Source organism: Hyla sarda, unplaced genomic scaffold (genome assembly GCF_029499605.1).
Source record: "Hyla sarda isolate aHylSar1 unplaced genomic scaffold, aHylSar1.hap1 scaffold_809, whole genome shotgun sequence".
Classification (NCBI taxonomy): domain Eukaryota; kingdom Metazoa; phylum Chordata; class Amphibia; order Anura; family Hylidae; genus Hyla; species Hyla sarda.
Window position 1 is genome coordinate 106,135 of NW_026610835.1, and position 17,583 is coordinate 123,717.

General features: G+C 46.1%; 8 non-coding genes across 8 annotated transcripts; all 8 read left to right on the forward strand.

The window, feature by feature from the left end:
- Window positions 1-138: 138 nt before the first annotated feature.
- On the forward strand, window positions 139-329 carry LOC130347095 (U2 spliceosomal RNA). The gene has a single exon (XR_008885100.1). It is a non-coding gene; the product is annotated as a U2 spliceosomal RNA (small nuclear RNA).
- Window positions 330-2,415: 2,086 nt separating this feature from the next.
- LOC130347097 (U2 spliceosomal RNA) lies at window positions 2,416-2,606 on the forward strand. The gene has a single exon (XR_008885101.1). It is a non-coding gene; the product is annotated as a U2 spliceosomal RNA (small nuclear RNA).
- A 2,084-nt stretch (window positions 2,607-4,690) lies between these two features.
- Window positions 4,691-4,881, forward strand: LOC130347098 (U2 spliceosomal RNA). Its single transcript, XR_008885102.1, has one exon. It is a non-coding gene; the product is annotated as a U2 spliceosomal RNA (small nuclear RNA).
- Window positions 4,882-6,959: 2,078 nt separating this feature from the next.
- Window positions 6,960-7,150, forward strand: LOC130347099 (U2 spliceosomal RNA). Its single transcript, XR_008885103.1, has one exon. It is a non-coding gene; the product is annotated as a U2 spliceosomal RNA (small nuclear RNA).
- A 2,081-nt stretch (window positions 7,151-9,231) lies between these two features.
- LOC130347100 (U2 spliceosomal RNA) lies at window positions 9,232-9,422 on the forward strand. The gene has a single exon (XR_008885104.1). It is a non-coding gene; the product is annotated as a U2 spliceosomal RNA (small nuclear RNA).
- Window positions 9,423-11,485: 2,063 nt separating this feature from the next.
- On the forward strand, window positions 11,486-11,676 carry LOC130347101 (U2 spliceosomal RNA). Its single transcript, XR_008885105.1, has one exon. It is a non-coding gene; the product is annotated as a U2 spliceosomal RNA (small nuclear RNA).
- A 2,092-nt stretch (window positions 11,677-13,768) lies between these two features.
- Window positions 13,769-13,959, forward strand: LOC130347104 (U2 spliceosomal RNA). Its single transcript, XR_008885107.1, has one exon. It is a non-coding gene; the product is annotated as a U2 spliceosomal RNA (small nuclear RNA).
- Window positions 13,960-16,043: 2,084 nt separating this feature from the next.
- Window positions 16,044-16,234, forward strand: LOC130347105 (U2 spliceosomal RNA). Its single transcript, XR_008885108.1, has one exon. It is a non-coding gene; the product is annotated as a U2 spliceosomal RNA (small nuclear RNA).
- The last annotated feature ends 1,349 nt before the right edge of the window (window positions 16,235-17,583 follow it).

The following is a 17,583-nucleotide window of genomic DNA, read 5'->3' on the forward strand; positions in this document are numbered from 1 at the left end:
AGGTTCTGCTGTGTGTACTGGTGGTTGACTGCCCCCCAGCCCAGAGTGTGCATGGAAAATTGTCTGGCAGCCTCCCTGACAGCAAGCAGTGATAGTGCCCATGAAGGGGACCTTGTTGGGCCCGCCCCTTTCACGGTTATCGCTTCTCGGCCTTTTGGCTAAGATCAAGTGTAGTATCTGTTCTTATCAGTTTAATATCTGATACGTCCCCTATCTGGGGACCATATATTAAATGGATTTTTGAGAACGGGGGCCGATTTCGAAGCTTGCTTCCGTCGCCCTATGCATTGACCCGATATGGCAGTATCTTCGGGTACAGTGCACCACCCCCTTACAGGGTTAAAAAGAAAGATTCCTACTTTCATTGCTACCTGCTTGCTGGCTAGCCAGCTAGCCAGCCCTGTGGGCCTTGCTGCTGCTGCAGCCAAAAAACAAAAGGTGGTGCTGCTGCTGCTTCTGCTGCTTCTGCTTCTGCTTGTGTCTGGCCCCTGTTGGAGCGTCCAGGCACAGGACTTCTGCTGCTGCTGACTAAATGGCCTCCTTAATTGGATCATTTGAGTAGCCAGCACACCTGTGCAGGTAGGGCATGACATGATAGGCAGCTGCCTTGATAGCGGGTGGGTGCTGAATGTTCCTAATTGACAAAATAAGATTAATGCTTATGAAGAAATATAAAATCTCATCCCTTCCCCAATATCGCGCCACACCCCTACCCCTTAATTCCCTGGTTGAACGTGATGGACATATGTCTTTTTTCGACCGTACTAACTATGTAACTATGTAACATAACATGGGGGGGGGGGTCTCCTGGCTGTTCACACAGGTGTGTCATTGCTGTACATTGACCATGCATTGCTTCTGTGGTATTGCAAAGGCAAAGACAAATGCTTCCAGCCATCCATTGCACTAATGGATTGGTCATCAGCTGGCTGTCTATGTCCCGCATCAATATAGACCAAAGTACAGAGGGTTAGGCTATGCTATTGTGCACCTACCTGATGCATCAGAAGGTGCGAGGCCCTTGCTAAATTCTGTGCACAGACTTTGAGATCTATGCTTTAGACTGTATCTAAACCTGCTCCAACATGGACTGACATTCTGGCCTACTTTCAGCCGATGCGACTTGTCTGTCGCTAAACAGTCGCTTTTTATGTATTCAGCACCTATGTATAATGTTGTAAAAATGCTCTAGAAGCTAAAGTCGCAGAAATGTCACACATATTTGGCCTGCAACTTTCTGTGCGACAAATTCAGACAGGAAAAATCAGTATAAATCCTTAGAAAATTATCCCCCAGTGTCTCCATCTGCTGGCGGTATTGAATAAGCATTGCTGCACTGATGGGGTATGCATTAGACGAAAAAAAAGAAGAAAAAGAAGAATAATACGCCCAGAAAAGAGGCGAAAAGGAGATAAACGTAAAAAAACGTGAAAAAAAAGTAAGAGGAAGAGAAGGGAAAAAAAGGTGGAAATGGGTTTAAAAGTGATTTCGGCGGAGAAATATATATATATATATATATATATATATATATATATATATATATGCGCACACACACACATAGATATAAACGTATTCTCCGTTGAGATATTGCAGCCGCTGCTGTGTCCAGGCCCAGGAGCCTTAGCACTGTGCTGTGATGTCACTCAATACCACTGACATCACTAGGTGTAAACAACATCTCTCCTTTGCTGTGTATGTGACTATGGAGCTGTTTGGTGATGTCGTCTATTACGGCCTTCATAGAAGCAACAGGAGATTGTTGCATCCATCTTGAACCCTCAGAACTACAGTGCTATGATGTCACTCACTTCCACAGGCCTTGCAGAGTGTAAACAACAACAACCCAGCTTTGTTGTGTATGTAACCAAAGGGATTTGTGATGTCACCTAGAACCTTCACAGCAGCGACAGCTTTATGAGGAGCATCAGCACTGCTCTGCCTGAGCAGAACCATCACCGCCATAGGTTGTCAAATAACCCGGATTTAACCCACACAGGTAAGTCCAATGGGGTGCAGGCATGTCCTCTATGCTTACAGCTTCCCGTGGGTGTTGGTTTGATACCGTTTGGGGACAGCCAAGGAGGCATCTGCAGGCAACAAAGGTAGGTGTGTGCTTGTGTGTGTGTTTCCTATGCAGATCCTAAGCCCAGTGTCACATGCAAGTAGGAGGAGTAAGAAGGGTTCCTGGCAAATCCGGGTTATGGATTGCATTTAAAAAGGCCCCGTGGGAGTGCAATGGGCCCCTGTCTTGCTGCTTAGCAATAATGGTATGGGTTTAGGTTCTGCTGTGTGTACTGGTGGTTGACTGCCCCCCAGCCCAGAGTGTGCATGGAAAATTGTCTGGCAGCCTCCCTGACAGCAAGCAGTGATAGTGCCCATGAAGGGGACCTTGTTGGGCCCGCCCCTTTCACGGTTATCGCTTCTCGGCCTTTTGGCTAAGATCAAGTGTAGTATCTGTTCTTATCAGTTTAATATCTGATACGTCCCCTATCTGGGGACCATATATTAAATGGATTTTTGAGAACGGGGGCCGATTTCGAAGCTTGCTTCCGTCGCCCTATGCATTGACCCGATATGGCAGTATCTTCGGGTACAGTGCACCACCCCCTTACAGGGTTAAAAAGAAAGATTCCTACTTTCATTGCTACCTGCTTGCTGGCTAGCCAGCTAGCCAGCCCTGTGGGCCTTGCTGCTGCTGCAGCCAAAAAACAAAAGGTGGTGCTGCTGCTGCTTCTGCTGCTTCTGCTTGTGTCTGGCCCCTGTTGGAGCGTCCAGGCACAGGACTTCTGCTGCTGCTGACTAAATGGCCTCCTTAATTGGATCATTTGAGTAGCCAGCACACCTGTGCAGGTAGGGCATGACATGATAGGCAGCTGCCTTGATAGCGGGTGGGTGCTGAATGTTCCTAATTGACAAAATAAGATTAATGCTTATGAAGAAATATAAAATCTCATCCCTTCCCCAATATCGCGCCACACCCCTACCCCTTAATTCCCTGGTTGAACGTGATGGACATATGTCTTTTTTCGACCGTACTAACTATGTAACTATGTAACATAACATGGGGGGGGGGGTCTCCTGGCTGTTCACACAGGTGTGTCATTGCTGTACATTGACCATGCATTGCTTCTGTGGTATTGCAAAGGCAAAGACAAATGCTTCCAGCCATCCATTGCACTAATGGATTGGTCATCAGCTGGCTGTCTATGTCCCGCATCAATATAGACCAAAGTACAGAGGGTTAGGCTATGCTATTGTGCACCTACCTGATGCATCAGAAGGTGCGAGGCCCTTGCTAAATTCTGTGCACAGACTTTGAGATCTATGCTTTAGACTGTATCTAAACCTGCTCCAACATGGACTGACATTCTGGCCTACTTTCAGCCGATGCGACTTGTCTGTCGCTGAACAGTCGCTTTTTATGTATTCAGCACCTATGTATAATGTTGTAAAAATGCTCTAGAAGCTAAAGTCGCAGAAATGTCACACATATTTGGCCTGCAACTTTCTGTGCGACAAATTCAGACAGGAAAAATCAGTATAAATCCTTAGAAAATTATCCCCCAGTGTCTCCATCTGCTGGCGGTATTGAATAAGCATTGCTGCACTGATGGGGTATGCATTAGACGAAAAAAAAGAAGAAAAAGAAGAATAATACGCCCAGAAAAGAGGCGAAAAGGAGAAAAACGTAAAAAAACGTGAAAAAAAAGTAAGAGGAAGAGAAGGGAAAAAAAGGTGGAAATGGGTTTAAAAGTGATTTCGGCGGAGAAATATATATATATATATATATATATATATATATATATATATATATATATGCGCACACACACACATAGATATAAACGTATTCTCCGTTGAGATATTGCAGCCGCTGCTGTGTCCAGGCCCAGGAGCCTTAGCACTGTGCTGTGATGTCACTCAATACCACTGACATCACTAGGTGTAAACAACATCTCTCCTTTGCTGTGTATGTGACTATGGAGCTGTTTGGTGATGTCGTCTATTACGGCCTTCATAGAAGCAACAGGAGATTGTTGCATCCATCTTGAACCCTCAGAACTACAGTGCTATGATGTCACTCACTTCCACAGGCCTTGCAGAGTGTAAACAACAACAACCCAGCTTTGTTGTGTATGTAACCAAAGGGATTTGTGATGTCACCTAGAACCTTCACAGCAGCGACAGCTTTATGAGGAGCATCAGCACTGCTCTGCCTGAGCAGAACCATCACCGCCATAGGTTGTCAAATAACCCGGATTTAACCCACACAGGTAAGTCCAATGGGGTGCAGGCATGTCCTCTATGCTTACAGCTTCCCGTGGGTGTTGGTTTGATACCGTTTGGGGACAGCCAAGGAGGCATCTGCAGGCAACAAAGGTAGGTGTGTGCTTGTGTGTGTGTTTCCTATGCAGATCCTAAGCCCAGTGTCACATGCAAGTAGGAGGAGTAAGAAGGGTTCCTGGCAAATCCGGGTTATGGATTGCATTTAAAAAGGCCCCGTGGGAGTGCAATGGGCCCCTGTCTTGCTGCTTAGCAATAATGGTATGGGTTTAGGTTCTGCTGTGTGTACTGGTGGTTGACTGCCCCCCAGCCCAGAGTGTGCATGGAAAATTGTCTGGCAGCCTCCCTGACAGCAAGCAGTGATAGTGCCCATGAAGGGGACCTTGTTGGGCCCGCCCCTTTCACGGTTATCGCTTCTCGGCCTTTTGGCTAAGATCAAGTGTAGTATCTGTTCTTATCAGTTTAATATCTGATACGTCCCCTATCTGGGGACCATATATTAAATGGATTTTTGAGAACGGGGGCCGATTTCGAAGCTTGCTTCCGTCGCCCTATGCATTGACCCGATATGGCAGTATCTTCGGGTACAGTGCACCACCCCCTTACAGGGTTAAAAAGAAAGATTCCTACTTTCATTGCTACCTGCTTGCTGGCTAGCCAGCTAGCCAGCCCTGTGGGCCTTGCTGCTGCTGCAGCCAAAAAACAAAAGGTGGTGCTGCTGCTGCTTCTGCTGCTTCTGCTTGTGTCTGGCCCCTGTTGGAGCGTCCAGGCACAGGACTTCTGCTGCTGCTGACTAAATGGCCTCCTTAATTGGATCATTTGAGTAGCCAGCACACCTGTGCAGGTAGGGCATGACATGATAGGCAGCTGCCTTGATAGCGGGTGGGTGCTGAATGTTCCTAATTGACAAAATAAGATTAATGCTTATGAAGAAATATAAAATCTCATCCCTTCCCCAATATCGCGCCACACCCCTACCCCTTAATTCCCTGGTTGAACGTGATGGACATATGTCTTTTTTCGACCGTACTAACTATGTAACTATGTAACATAACATGGGGGGGGGGGTCTCCTGGCTGTTCACACAGGTGTGTCATTGCTGTACATTGACCATGCATTGCTTCTGTGGTATTGCAAAGGCAAAGACAAATGCTTCCAGCCATCCATTGCACTAATGGATTGGTCATCAGCTGGCTGTCTATGTCCCGCATCAATATAGACCAAAGTACAGAGGGTTAGGCTATGCTATTGTGCACCTACCTGATGCATCAGAAGGTGCGAGGCCCTTGCTAAATTCTGTGCACAGACTTTGAGATCTATGCTTTAGACTGTATCTAAACCTGCTCCAACATGGACTGACATTCTGGCCTACTTTCAGCCGATGCGACTTGTCTGTCGCTGAACAGTCGCTTTTTATGTATTCAGCACCTATGTATAATGTTGTAAAAATGCTCTAGAAGCTAAAGTCGCAGAAATGTCACACATATTTGGCCTGCAACTTTCTGTGCGACAAATTCAGACAGGAAAAATCAGTATAAATCCTTAGAAAATTATCCCCCAGTGTCTCCATCTGCTGGCGGTATTGAATAAGCATTGCTGCACTGATGGGGTATGCATTAGACGAAAAAAAAGAAGAAAAAGAAGAATAATACGCCCAGAAAAGAGGCGAAAAGGAGAAAAACGTAAAAAAACGTGAAAAAAAAGTAAGAGGAAGAGAAGGGAAAAAAAGGTGGAAATGGGTTTAAAAGTGATTTCGGCGGAGAAATATATATATATATATATATATATATATATATATATATATATGCGCACACACACACATAGATATAAACGTATTCTCCGTTGAGATATTGCAGCCGCTGCTGTGTCCAGGCCCAGGAGCCTTAGCACTGTGCTGTGATGTCACTCAATACCACTGACATCACTAGGTGTAAACAACATCTCTCCTTTGCTGTGTATGTGACTATGGAGCTGTTTGGTGATGTCGTCTATTACGGCCTTCATAGAAGCAACAGGAGATTGTTGCATCCATCTTGAACCCTCAGAACTACAGTGCTATGATGTCACTCACTTCCACAGGCCTTGCAGAGTGTAAACAACAACAACCCAGCTTTGTTGTGTATGTAACCAAAGGGATTTGTGATGTCACCTAGAACCTTCACAGCAGCGACAGCTTTATGAGGAGCATCAGCACTGCTCTGCCTGAGCAGAACCATCACCGCCATAGGTTGTCAAATAACCCGGATTTAACCCACACAGGTAAGTCCAATGGGGTGCAGGCATGTCCTCTATGCTTACAGCTTCCCGTGGGTGTTGGTTTGATACCGTTTGGGGACAGCCAAGGAGGCATCTGCAGGCAACAAAGGTAGGTGTGTGCTTGTGTGTGTGTTTCCTATGCAGATCCTAAGCCCAGTGTCACATGCAAGTAGGAGGAGTAAGAAGGGTTCCTGGCAAATCCGGGTTATGGATTGCATTTAAAAAGGCCCCGTGGGAGTGCAATGGGCCCCTGTCTTGCTGCTTAGCAATAATGGTATGGGTTTAGGTTCTGCTGTGTGTACTGGTGGTTGACTGCCCCCCAGCCCAGAGTGTGCATGGAAAATTGTCTGGCAGCCTCCCTGACAGCAAGCAGTGATAGTGCCCATGAAGGGGACCTTGTTGGGCCCGCCCCTTTCACGGTTATCGCTTCTCGGCCTTTTGGCTAAGATCAAGTGTAGTATCTGTTCTTATCAGTTTAATATCTGATACGTCCCCTATCTGGGGACCATATATTAAATGGATTTTTGAGAACGGGGGCCGATTTCGAAGCTTGCTTCCGTCGCCCTATGCATTGACCCGATATGGCAGTATCTTCGGGTACAGTGCACCACCCCCTTACAGGGTTAAAAAGAAAGATTCCTACTTTCATTGCTACCTGCTTGCTGGCTAGCCAGCTAGCCAGCCCTGTGGGCCTTGCTGCTGCTGCAGCCAAAAAACAAAAGGTGGTGCTGCTGCTGCTTCTGCTGCTTCTGCTTGTGTCTGGCCCCTGTTGGAGCGTCCAGGCACAGGACTTCTGCTGCTGCTGACTAAATGGCCTCCTTAATTGGATCATTTGAGTAGCCAGCACACCTGTGCAGGTAGGGCATGACATGATAGGCAGCTGCCTTGATAGCGGGTGGGTGCTGAATGTTCCTAATTGACAAAATAAGATTAATGCTTATGAAGAAATATAAAATCTCATCCCTTCCCCAATATCGCGCCACACCCCTACCCCTTAATTCCCTGGTTGAACGTGATGGACATATGTCTTTTTTCGACCGTACTAACTATGTAACTATGTAACATAACATGGGGGGGGGGGGTCTCCTGGCTGTTCACACAGGTGTGTCATTGCTGTACATTGACCATGCATTGCTTCTGTGGTATTGCAAAGGCAAAGACAAATGCTTCCAGCCATCCATTGCACTAATGGATTGGTCATCAGCTGGCTGTCTATGTCCCGCATCAATATAGACCAAAGTACAGAGGGTTAGGCTATGCTATTGTGCACCTACCTGATGCATCAGAAGGTGCGAGGCCCTTGCTAAATTCTGTGCACAGACTTTGAGATCTATGCTTTAGACTGTATCTAAACCTGCTCCAACATGGACTGACATTCTGGCCTACTTTCAGCCGATGCGACTTGTCTGTCGCTGAACAGTCGCTTTTTATGTATTCAGCACCTATGTATAATGTTGTAAAAATGCTCTAGAAGCTAAAGTCGCAGAAATGTCACACATATTTGGCCTGCAACTTTCTGTGCGACAAATTCAGACAGGAAAAATCAGTATAAATCCTTAGAAAATTATCCCCCAGTGTCTCCATCTGCTGGCGGTATTGAATAAGCATTGCTGCACTGATGGGGTATGCATTAGACGAAAAAAAAGAAGAAAAAGAAGAATAATACGCCCAGAAAAGAGGCGAAAAGGAGAAAAACGTAAAAAAACGTGAAAAAAAAGTAAGAGGAAGAGAAGGGAAAAAAAGGTGGAAATGGGTTTAAAAGTGATTTCGGCGGAGAAATATATATATATATATATATATATATATATATATATATATATATGCGCACACACACACATAGATATAAACGTATTCTCCGTTGAGATATTGCAGCCGCTGCTGTGTCCAGGCCCAGGAGCCTTAGCACTGTGCTGTGATGTCACTCAATACCACTGACATCACTAGGTGTAAACAACATCTCTCCTTTGCTGTGTATGTGACTATGGAGCTGTTTGGTGATGTCGTCTATTACGGCCTTCATAGAAGCAACAGGAGATTGTTGCATCCATCTTGAACCCTCAGAACTACAGTGCTATGATGTCACTCACTTCCACAGGCCTTGCAGAGTGTAAACAACAACAACCCAGCTTTGTTGTGTATGTAACCAAAGGGATTTGTGATGTCACCTAGAACCTTCACAGCAGCGACAGCTTTATGAGGAGCATCAGCACTGCTCTGCCTGAGCAGAACCATCACCGCCATAGGTTGTCAAATAACCCGGATTTAACCCACACAGGTAAGTCCAATGGGGTGCAGGCATGTCCTCTATGCTTACAGCTTCCCGTGGGTGTTGGTTTGATACCGTTTGGGGACAGCCAAGGAGGCATCTGCAGGCAACAAAGGTAGGTGTGTGCTTGTGTGTGTGTTTCCTATGCAGATCCTAAGCCCAGTGTCACATGCAAGTAGGAGGAGTAAGAAGGGTTCCTGGCAAATCCGGGTTATGGATTGCATTTAAAAAGGCCCCGTGGGAGTGCAATGGGCCCCTGTCTTGCTGCTTAGCAATAATGGTATGGGTTTAGGTTCTGCTGTGTGTACTGGTGGTTGACTGCCCCCCAGCCCAGAGTGTGCATGGAAAATTGTCTGGCAGCCTCCCTGACAGCAAGCAGTGATAGTGCCCATGAAGGGGACCTTGTTGGGCCCGCCCCTTTCACGGTTATCGCTTCTCGGCCTTTTGGCTAAGATCAAGTGTAGTATCTGTTCTTATCAGTTTAATATCTGATACGTCCCCTATCTGGGGACCATATATTAAATGGATTTTTGAGAACGGGGGCCGATTTCGAAGCTTGCTTCCGTCGCCCTATGCATTGACCCGATATGGCAGTATCTTCGGGTACAGTGCACCACCCCCTTACAGGGTTAAAAAGAAAGATTCCTACTTTCATTGCTACCTGCTTGCTGGCTAGCCAGCTAGCCAGCCCTGTGGGCCTTGCTGCTGCTGCAGCCAAAAAACAAAAGGTGGTGCTGCTGCTGCTTCTGCTGCTTCTGCTTCTGCTTGTGTCTGGCCCCTGTTGGAGCGTCCAGGCACAGGACTTCTGCTGCTGCTGACTAAATGGCCTCCTTAATTGGATCATTTGAGTAGCCAGCACACCTGTGCAGGTAGGGCATGACATGATAGGCAGCTGCCTTGATAGCGGGTGGGTGCTGAATGTTCCTAATTGACAAAATAAGATTAATGCTTATGAAGAAATATAAAATCTCATCCCTTCCCCAATATCGCGCCACACCCCTACCCCTTAATTCCCTGGTTGAACGTGATGGACATATGTCTTTTTTCGACCGTACTAACTATGTAACTATGTAACATAACATGGGGGGGGGGGGTCTCCTGGCTGTTCACACAGGTGTGTCATTGCTGTACATTGACCATGCATTGCTTCTGTGGTATTGCAAAGGCAAAGACAAATGCTTCCAGCCATCCATTGCACTAATGGATTGGTCATCAGCTGGCTGTCTATGTCCCGCATCAATATAGACCAAAGTACAGAGGGTTAGGCTATGCTATTGTGCACCTACCTGATGCATCAGAAGGTGCGAGGCCCTTGCTAAATTCTGTGCACAGACTTTGAGATCTATGCTTTAGACTGTATCTAAACCTGCTCCAACATGGACTGACATTCTGGCCTACTTTCAGCCGATGCGACTTGTCTGTCGCTGAACAGTCGCTTTTTATGTATTCAGCACCTATGTATAATGTTGTAAAAATGCTCTAGAAGCTAAAGTCGCAGAAATGTCACACATATTTGGCCTGCAACTTTCTGTGCGACAAATTCAGACAGGAAAAATCAGTATAAATCCTTAGAAAATTATCCCCCAGTGTCTCCATCTGCTGGCGGTATTGAATAAGCATTGCTGCACTGATGGGGTATGCATTAGACGAAAAAAAAGAAGAAAAAGAAGAATAATACGCCCAGAAAAGAGGCGAAAAGGAGAAAAACGTAAAAAAACGTGAAAAAAAAGTAAGAGGAAGAGAAGGGAAAAAAAGGTGGAAATGGGTTTAAAAGTGATTTCGGCGGAGAAATATATATATATATATATATGCGCACACACACACATAGATATAAACGTATTCTCCGTTGAGATATTGCAGCCGCTGCTGTGTCCAGGCCCAGGAGCCTTAGCACTGTGCTGTGATGTCACTCAATACCACTGACATCACTAGGTGTAAACAACATCTCTCCTTTGCTGTGTATGTGACTATGGAGCTGTTTGGTGATGTCGTCTATTACGGCCTTCATAGAAGCAACAGGAGATTGTTGCATCCATCTTGAACCCTCAGAACTACAGTGCTATGATGTCACTCACTTCCACAGGCCTTGCAGAGTGTAAACAACAACAACCCAGCTTTGTTGTGTATGTAACCAAAGGGATTTGTGATGTCACCTAGAACCTTCACAGCAGCGACAGCTTTATGAGGAGCATCAGCACTGCTCTGCCTGAGCAGAACCATCACCGCCATAGGTTGTCAAATAACCCGGATTTAACCCACACAGGTAAGTCCAATGGGGTGCAGGCATGTCCTCTATGCTTACAGCTTCCCGTGGGTGTTGGTTTGATACCGTTTGGGGACAGCCAAGGAGGCATCTGCAGGCAACAAAGGTAGGTGTGTGCTTGTGTGTGTGTTTCCTATGCAGATCCTAAGCCCAGTGTCACATGCAAGTAGGAGGAGTAAGAAGGGTTCCTGGCAAATCCGGGTTATGGATTGCATTTAAAAAGGCCCCGTGGGAGTGCAATGGGCCCCTGTCTTGCTGCTTAGCAATAATGGTATGGGTTTAGGTTCTGCTGTGTGTACTGGTGGTTGACTGCCCCCCAGCCCAGAGTGTGCATGGAAAATTGTCTGGCAGCCTCCCTGACAGCAAGCAGTGATAGTGCCCATGAAGGGGACCTTGTTGGGCCCGCCCCTTTCACGGTTATCGCTTCTCGGCCTTTTGGCTAAGATCAAGTGTAGTATCTGTTCTTATCAGTTTAATATCTGATACGTCCCCTATCTGGGGACCATATATTAAATGGATTTTTGAGAACGGGGGCCGATTTCGAAGCTTGCTTCCGTCGCCCTATGCATTGACCCGATATGGCAGTATCTTCGGGTACAGTGCACCACCCCCTTACAGGGTTAAAAAGAAAGATTCCTACTTTCATTGCTACCTGCTTGCTGGCTAGCCAGCTAGCCAGCCCTGTGGGCCTTGCTGCTGCTGCAGCCAAAAAACAAAAGGTGGTGCTGCTGCTGCTTCTGCTGCTTCTGCTTCTGCTTGTGTCTGGCCCCTGTTGGAGCGTCCAGGCACAGGACTTCTGCTGCTGCTGACTAAATGGCCTCCTTAATTGGATCATTTGAGTAGCCAGCACACCTGTGCAGGTAGGGCATGACATGATAGGCAGCTGCCTTGATAGCGGGTGGGTGCTGAATGTTCCTAATTGACAAAATAAGATTAATGCTTATGAAGAAATATAAAATCTCATCCCTTCCCCAATATCGCGCCACACCCCTACCCCTTAATTCCCTGGTTGAACGTGATGGACATATGTCTTTTTTCGACCGTACTAACTATGTAACTATGTAACATAACATGGGGGGGGGGGGGTCTCCTGGCTGTTCACACAGGTGTGTCATTGCTGTACATTGACCATGCATTGCTTCTGTGGTATTGCAAAGGCAAAGACAAATGCTTCCAGCCATCCATTGCACTAATGGATTGGTCATCAGCTGGCTGTCTATGTCCCGCATCAATATAGACCAAAGTACAGAGGGTTAGGCTATGCTATTGTGCACCTACCTGATGCATCAGAAGGTGCGAGGCCCTTGCTAAATTCTGTGCACAGACTTTGAGATCTATGCTTTAGACTGTATCTAAACCTGCTCCAACATGGACTGACATTCTGGCCTACTTTCAGCCGATGCGACTTGTCTGTCGCTGAACAGTCGCTTTTTATGTATTCAGCACCTATGTATAATGTTGTAAAAATGCTCTAGAAGCTAAAGTCGCAGAAATGTCACACATATTTGGCCTGCAACTTTCTGTGCGACAAATTCAGACAGGAAAAATCAGTATAAATCCTTAGAAAATTATCCCCCAGTGTCTCCATCTGCTGGCGGTATTGAATAAGCATTGCTGCACTGATGGGGTATGCATTAGACGAAAAAAAAGAAGAAAAAGAAGAATAATACGCCCAGAAAAGAGGCGAAAAGGAGAAAAACGTAAAAAAACGTGAAAAAAAAGTAAGAGGAAGAGAAGGGAAAAAAAGGTGGAAATGGGTTTAAAAGTGATTTCGGCGGAGAAATATATATATATATATATATATATATATATATATATATATATATATATGCGCACACACACACATAGATATAAACGTATTCTCCGTTGAGATATTGCAGCCGCTGCTGTGTCCAGGCCCAGGAGCCTTAGCACTGTGCTGTGATGTCACTCAATACCACTGACATCACTAGGTGTAAACAACATCTCTCCTTTGCTGTGTATGTGACTATGGAGCTGTTTGGTGATGTCGTCTATTACGGCCTTCATAGAAGCAACAGGAGATTGTTGCATCCATCTTGAACCCTCAGAACTACAGTGCTATGATGTCACTCACTTCCACAGGCCTTGCAGAGTGTAAACAACAACAACCCAGCTTTGTTGTGTATGTAACCAAAGGGATTTGTGATGTCACCTAGAACCTTCACAGCAGCGACAGCTTTATGAGGAGCATCAGCACTGCTCTGCCTGAGCAGAACCATCACCGCCATAGGTTGTCAAATAACCCGGATTTAACCCACACAGGTAAGTCCAATGGGGTGCAGGCATGTCCTCTATGCTTACAGCTTCCCGTGGGTGTTGGTTTGATACCGTTTGGGGACAGCCAAGGAGGCATCTGCAGGCAACAAAGGTAGGTGTGTGCTTGTGTGTGTGTTTCCTATGCAGATCCTAAGCCCAGTGTCACATGCAAGTAGGAGGAGTAAGAAGGGTTCCTGGCAAATCCGGGTTATGGATTGCATTTAAAAAGGCCCCGTGGGAGTGCAATGGGCCCCTGTCTTGCTGCTTAGCAATAATGGTATGGGTTTAGGTTCTGCTGTGTGTACTGGTGGTTGACTGCCCCCCAGCCCAGAGTGTGCATGGAAAATTGTCTGGCAGCCTCCCTGACAGCAAGCAGTGATAGTGCCCATGAAGGGGACCTTGTTGGGCCCGCCCCTTTCACGGTTATCGCTTCTCGGCCTTTTGGCTAAGATCAAGTGTAGTATCTGTTCTTATCAGTTTAATATCTGATACGTCCCCTATCTGGGGACCATATATTAAATGGATTTTTGAGAACGGGGGCCGATTTCGAAGCTTGCTTCCGTCGCCCTATGCATTGACCCGATATGGCAGTATCTTCGGGTACAGTGCACCACCCCCTTACAGGGTTAAAAAGAAAGATTCCTACTTTCATTGCTACCTGCTTGCTGGCTAGCCAGCTAGCCAGCCCTGTGGGCCTTGCTGCTGCTGCAGCCAAAAAACAAAAGGTGGTGCTGCTGCTGCTTCTGCTGCTTCTGCTTCTGCTTGTGTCTGGCCCCTGTTGGAGCGTCCAGGCACAGGACTTCTGCTGCTGCTGACTAAATGGCCTCCTTAATTGGATCATTTGAGTAGCCAGCACACCTGTGCAGGTAGGGCATGACATGATAGGCAGCTGCCTTGATAGCGGGTGGGTGCTGAATGTTCCTAATTGACAAAATAAGATTAATGCTTATGAAGAAATATAAAATCTCATCCCTTCCCCAATATCGCGCCACACCCCTACCCCTTAATTCCCTGGTTGAACGTGATGGACATATGTCTTTTTTCGACCGTACTAACTATGTAACTATGTAACATAACATGGGGGGGGGGGTCTCCTGGCTGTTCACACAGGTGTGTCATTGCTGTACATTGACCATGCATTGCTTCTGTGGTATTGCAAAGGCAAAGACAAATGCTTCCAGCCATCCATTGCACTAATGGATTGGTCATCAGCTGGCTGTCTATGTCCCGCATCAATATAGACCAAAGTACAGAGGGTTAGGCTATGCTATTGTGCACCTACCTGATGCATCAGAAGGTGCGAGGCCCTTGCTAAATTCTGTGCACAGACTTTGAGATCTATGCTTTAGACTGTATCTAAACCTGCTCCAACATGGACTGACATTCTGGCCTACTTTCAGCCGATGCGACTTGTCTGTCGCTGAACAGTCGCTTTTTATGTATTCAGCACCTATGTATAATGTTGTAAAAATGCTCTAGAAGCTAAAGTCGCAGAAATGTCACACATATTTGGCCTGCAACTTTCTGTGCGACAAATTCAGACAGGAAAAATCAGTATAAATCCTTAGAAAATTATCCCCCAGTGTCTCCATCTGCTGGCGGTATTGAATAAGCATTGCTGCACTGATGGGGTATGCATTAGACGAAAAAAAAGAAGAAAAAGAAGAATAATACGCCCAGAAAAGAGGCGAAAAGGAGAAAAACGTAAAAAAACGTGAAAAAAAAGTAAGAGGAAGAGAAGGGAAAAAAAGGTGGAAATGGGTTTAAAAGTGATTTCGGCGGAGAAATATATATATATATATATATATATATATATATATATATATATGCGCACACACACACATAGATATAAACGTATTCTCCGTTGAGATATTGCAGCCGCTGCTGTGTCCAGGCCCAGGAGCCTTAGCACTGTGCTGTGATGTCACTCAATACCACTGACATCACTAGGTGTAAACAACATCTCTCCTTTGCTGTGTATGTGACTATGGAGCTGTTTGGTGATGTCGTCTATTACGGCCTTCATAGAAGCAACAGGAGATTGTTGCATCCATCTTGAACCCTCAGAACTACAGTGCTATGATGTCACTCACTTCCACAGGCCTTGCAGAGTGTAAACAACAACAACCCAGCTTTGTTGTGTATGTAACCAAAGGGATTTGTGATGTCACCTAGAACCTTCACAGCAGCGACAGCTTTATGAGGAGCATCAGCACTGCTCTGCCTGAGCAGAACCATCACCGCCATAGGTTGTCAAATAACCCGGATTTAACCCACACAGGTAAGTCCAATGGGGTGCAGGCATGTCCTCTATGCTTACAGCTTCCCGTGGGTGTTGGTTTGATACCGTTTGGGGACAGCCAAGGAGGCATCTGCAGGCAACAAAGGTAGGTGTGTGCTTGTGTGTGTGTTTCCTATGCAGATCCTAAGCCCAGTGTCACATGCAAGTAGGAGGAGTAAGAAGGGTTCCTGGCAAATCCGGGTTATGGATTGCATTTAAAAAGGCCCCGTGGGAGTGCAATGGGCCCCTGTCTTGCTGCTTAGCAATAATGGTATGGGTTTAGGTTCTGCTGTGTGTACTGGTGGTTGACTGCCCCCCAGCCCAGAGTGTGCATGGAAAATTGTCTGGCAGCCTCCCTGACAGCAAGCAGTGATAGTGCCCATGAAGGGGACCTTGTTGGGCCCGCCCCTTTCACGGTTATCGCTTCTCGGCCTTTTGGCTAAGATCAAGTGTAGTATCTGTTCTTATCAGTTTAATATCTGATACGTCCCCTATCTGGGGACCATATATTAAATGGATTTTTGAGAACGGGGGCCGATTTCGAAGCTTGCTTCCGTCGCCCTATGCATTGACCCGATATGGCAGTATCTTCGGGTACAGTGCACCACCCCCTTACAGGGTTAAAAAGAAAGATTCCTACTTTCATTGCTACCTGCTTGCTGGCTAGCCAGCTAGCCAGCCCTGTGGGCCTTGCTGCTGCTGCAGCCAAAAAACAAAAGGTGGTGCTGCTGCTTCTGCTTCTGCTGCTTCTGCTTCTGCTTGTGTCTGGCCCCTGTTGGAGCGTCCAGGCACAGGACTTCTGCTGCTGCTGACTAAATGGCCTCCTTAATTGGATCATTTGAGTAGCCAGCACACCTGTGCAGGTAGGGCATGACATGATAGGCAGCTGCCTTGATAGCGGGTGGGTGCTGAATGTTCCTAATTGACAAAATAAGATTAATGCTTATGAAGAAATATAAAATCTCATCCCTTCCCCAATATCGCGCCACACCCCTACCCCTTAATTCCCTGGTTGAACGTGATGGACATATGTCTTTTTTCGACCGTACTAACTATGTAACTATGTAACATAACATGGGGGGGGGGGGGTCTCCTGGCTGTTCACACAGGTGTGTCATTGCTGTGCATTGACCATGCATTGCTTCTGTGGTATTGCAAAGGCAAAGACAAATGCTTCCAGCCATCCATTGCACTAATGGATTGGTCATCAGCTGGCTGTCTATGTCCCGCATCAATATAGACCAAAGTACAGAGGGTTAGGCTATGCTATTGTGCACCTACCTGATGCATCAGAAGGTGCGAGGCCCTTGCTAAATTCTGTGCACAGACTTTGAGATCTATGCTTTAGACTGTATCTAAACCTGCTCCAACATGGACTGACATTCTGGCCTACTTTCAGCCGATGCGACTTGTCTGTCGCTGAACAGTCGCTTTTTATGTATTCAGCACCTATGTATAATGTTGTAAAAATGCTCTAGAAGCTAAAGTCGCAGAAATGTCACACATATTTGGCCTGCAACTTTCTGTGCGACAAATTCAGACAGGAAAAATCAGTATAAATCCTTAGAAAATTATCCCCCAGTGTCTCCATCTGCTGGCGGTATTGAATAAGCATTGCTGCACTGATGGGGTATGCATTAGACGAAAAAAAAGAAGAAAAAGAAGAATAATACGCCCAGAAAAGAGGCGAAAAGGAGAAAAACGTAAAAAAACGTGAAAAAAAAGTAAGAGGAAGAGAAGGGAAAAAAAGGTGGAAATGGGTTTAAAAGTGATTTCGGCGGAGAAATATATATATATATATATATATATATATATATATATATATATGCGCACACACACACATAGATATAAACGTATTCTCCGTTGAGATATTGCAGCCGCTGCTGTGTCCAGGCCCAGGAGCCTTAGCACTGTGCTGTGATGTCACTCAATACCACTGACATCACTAGGTGTAAACAA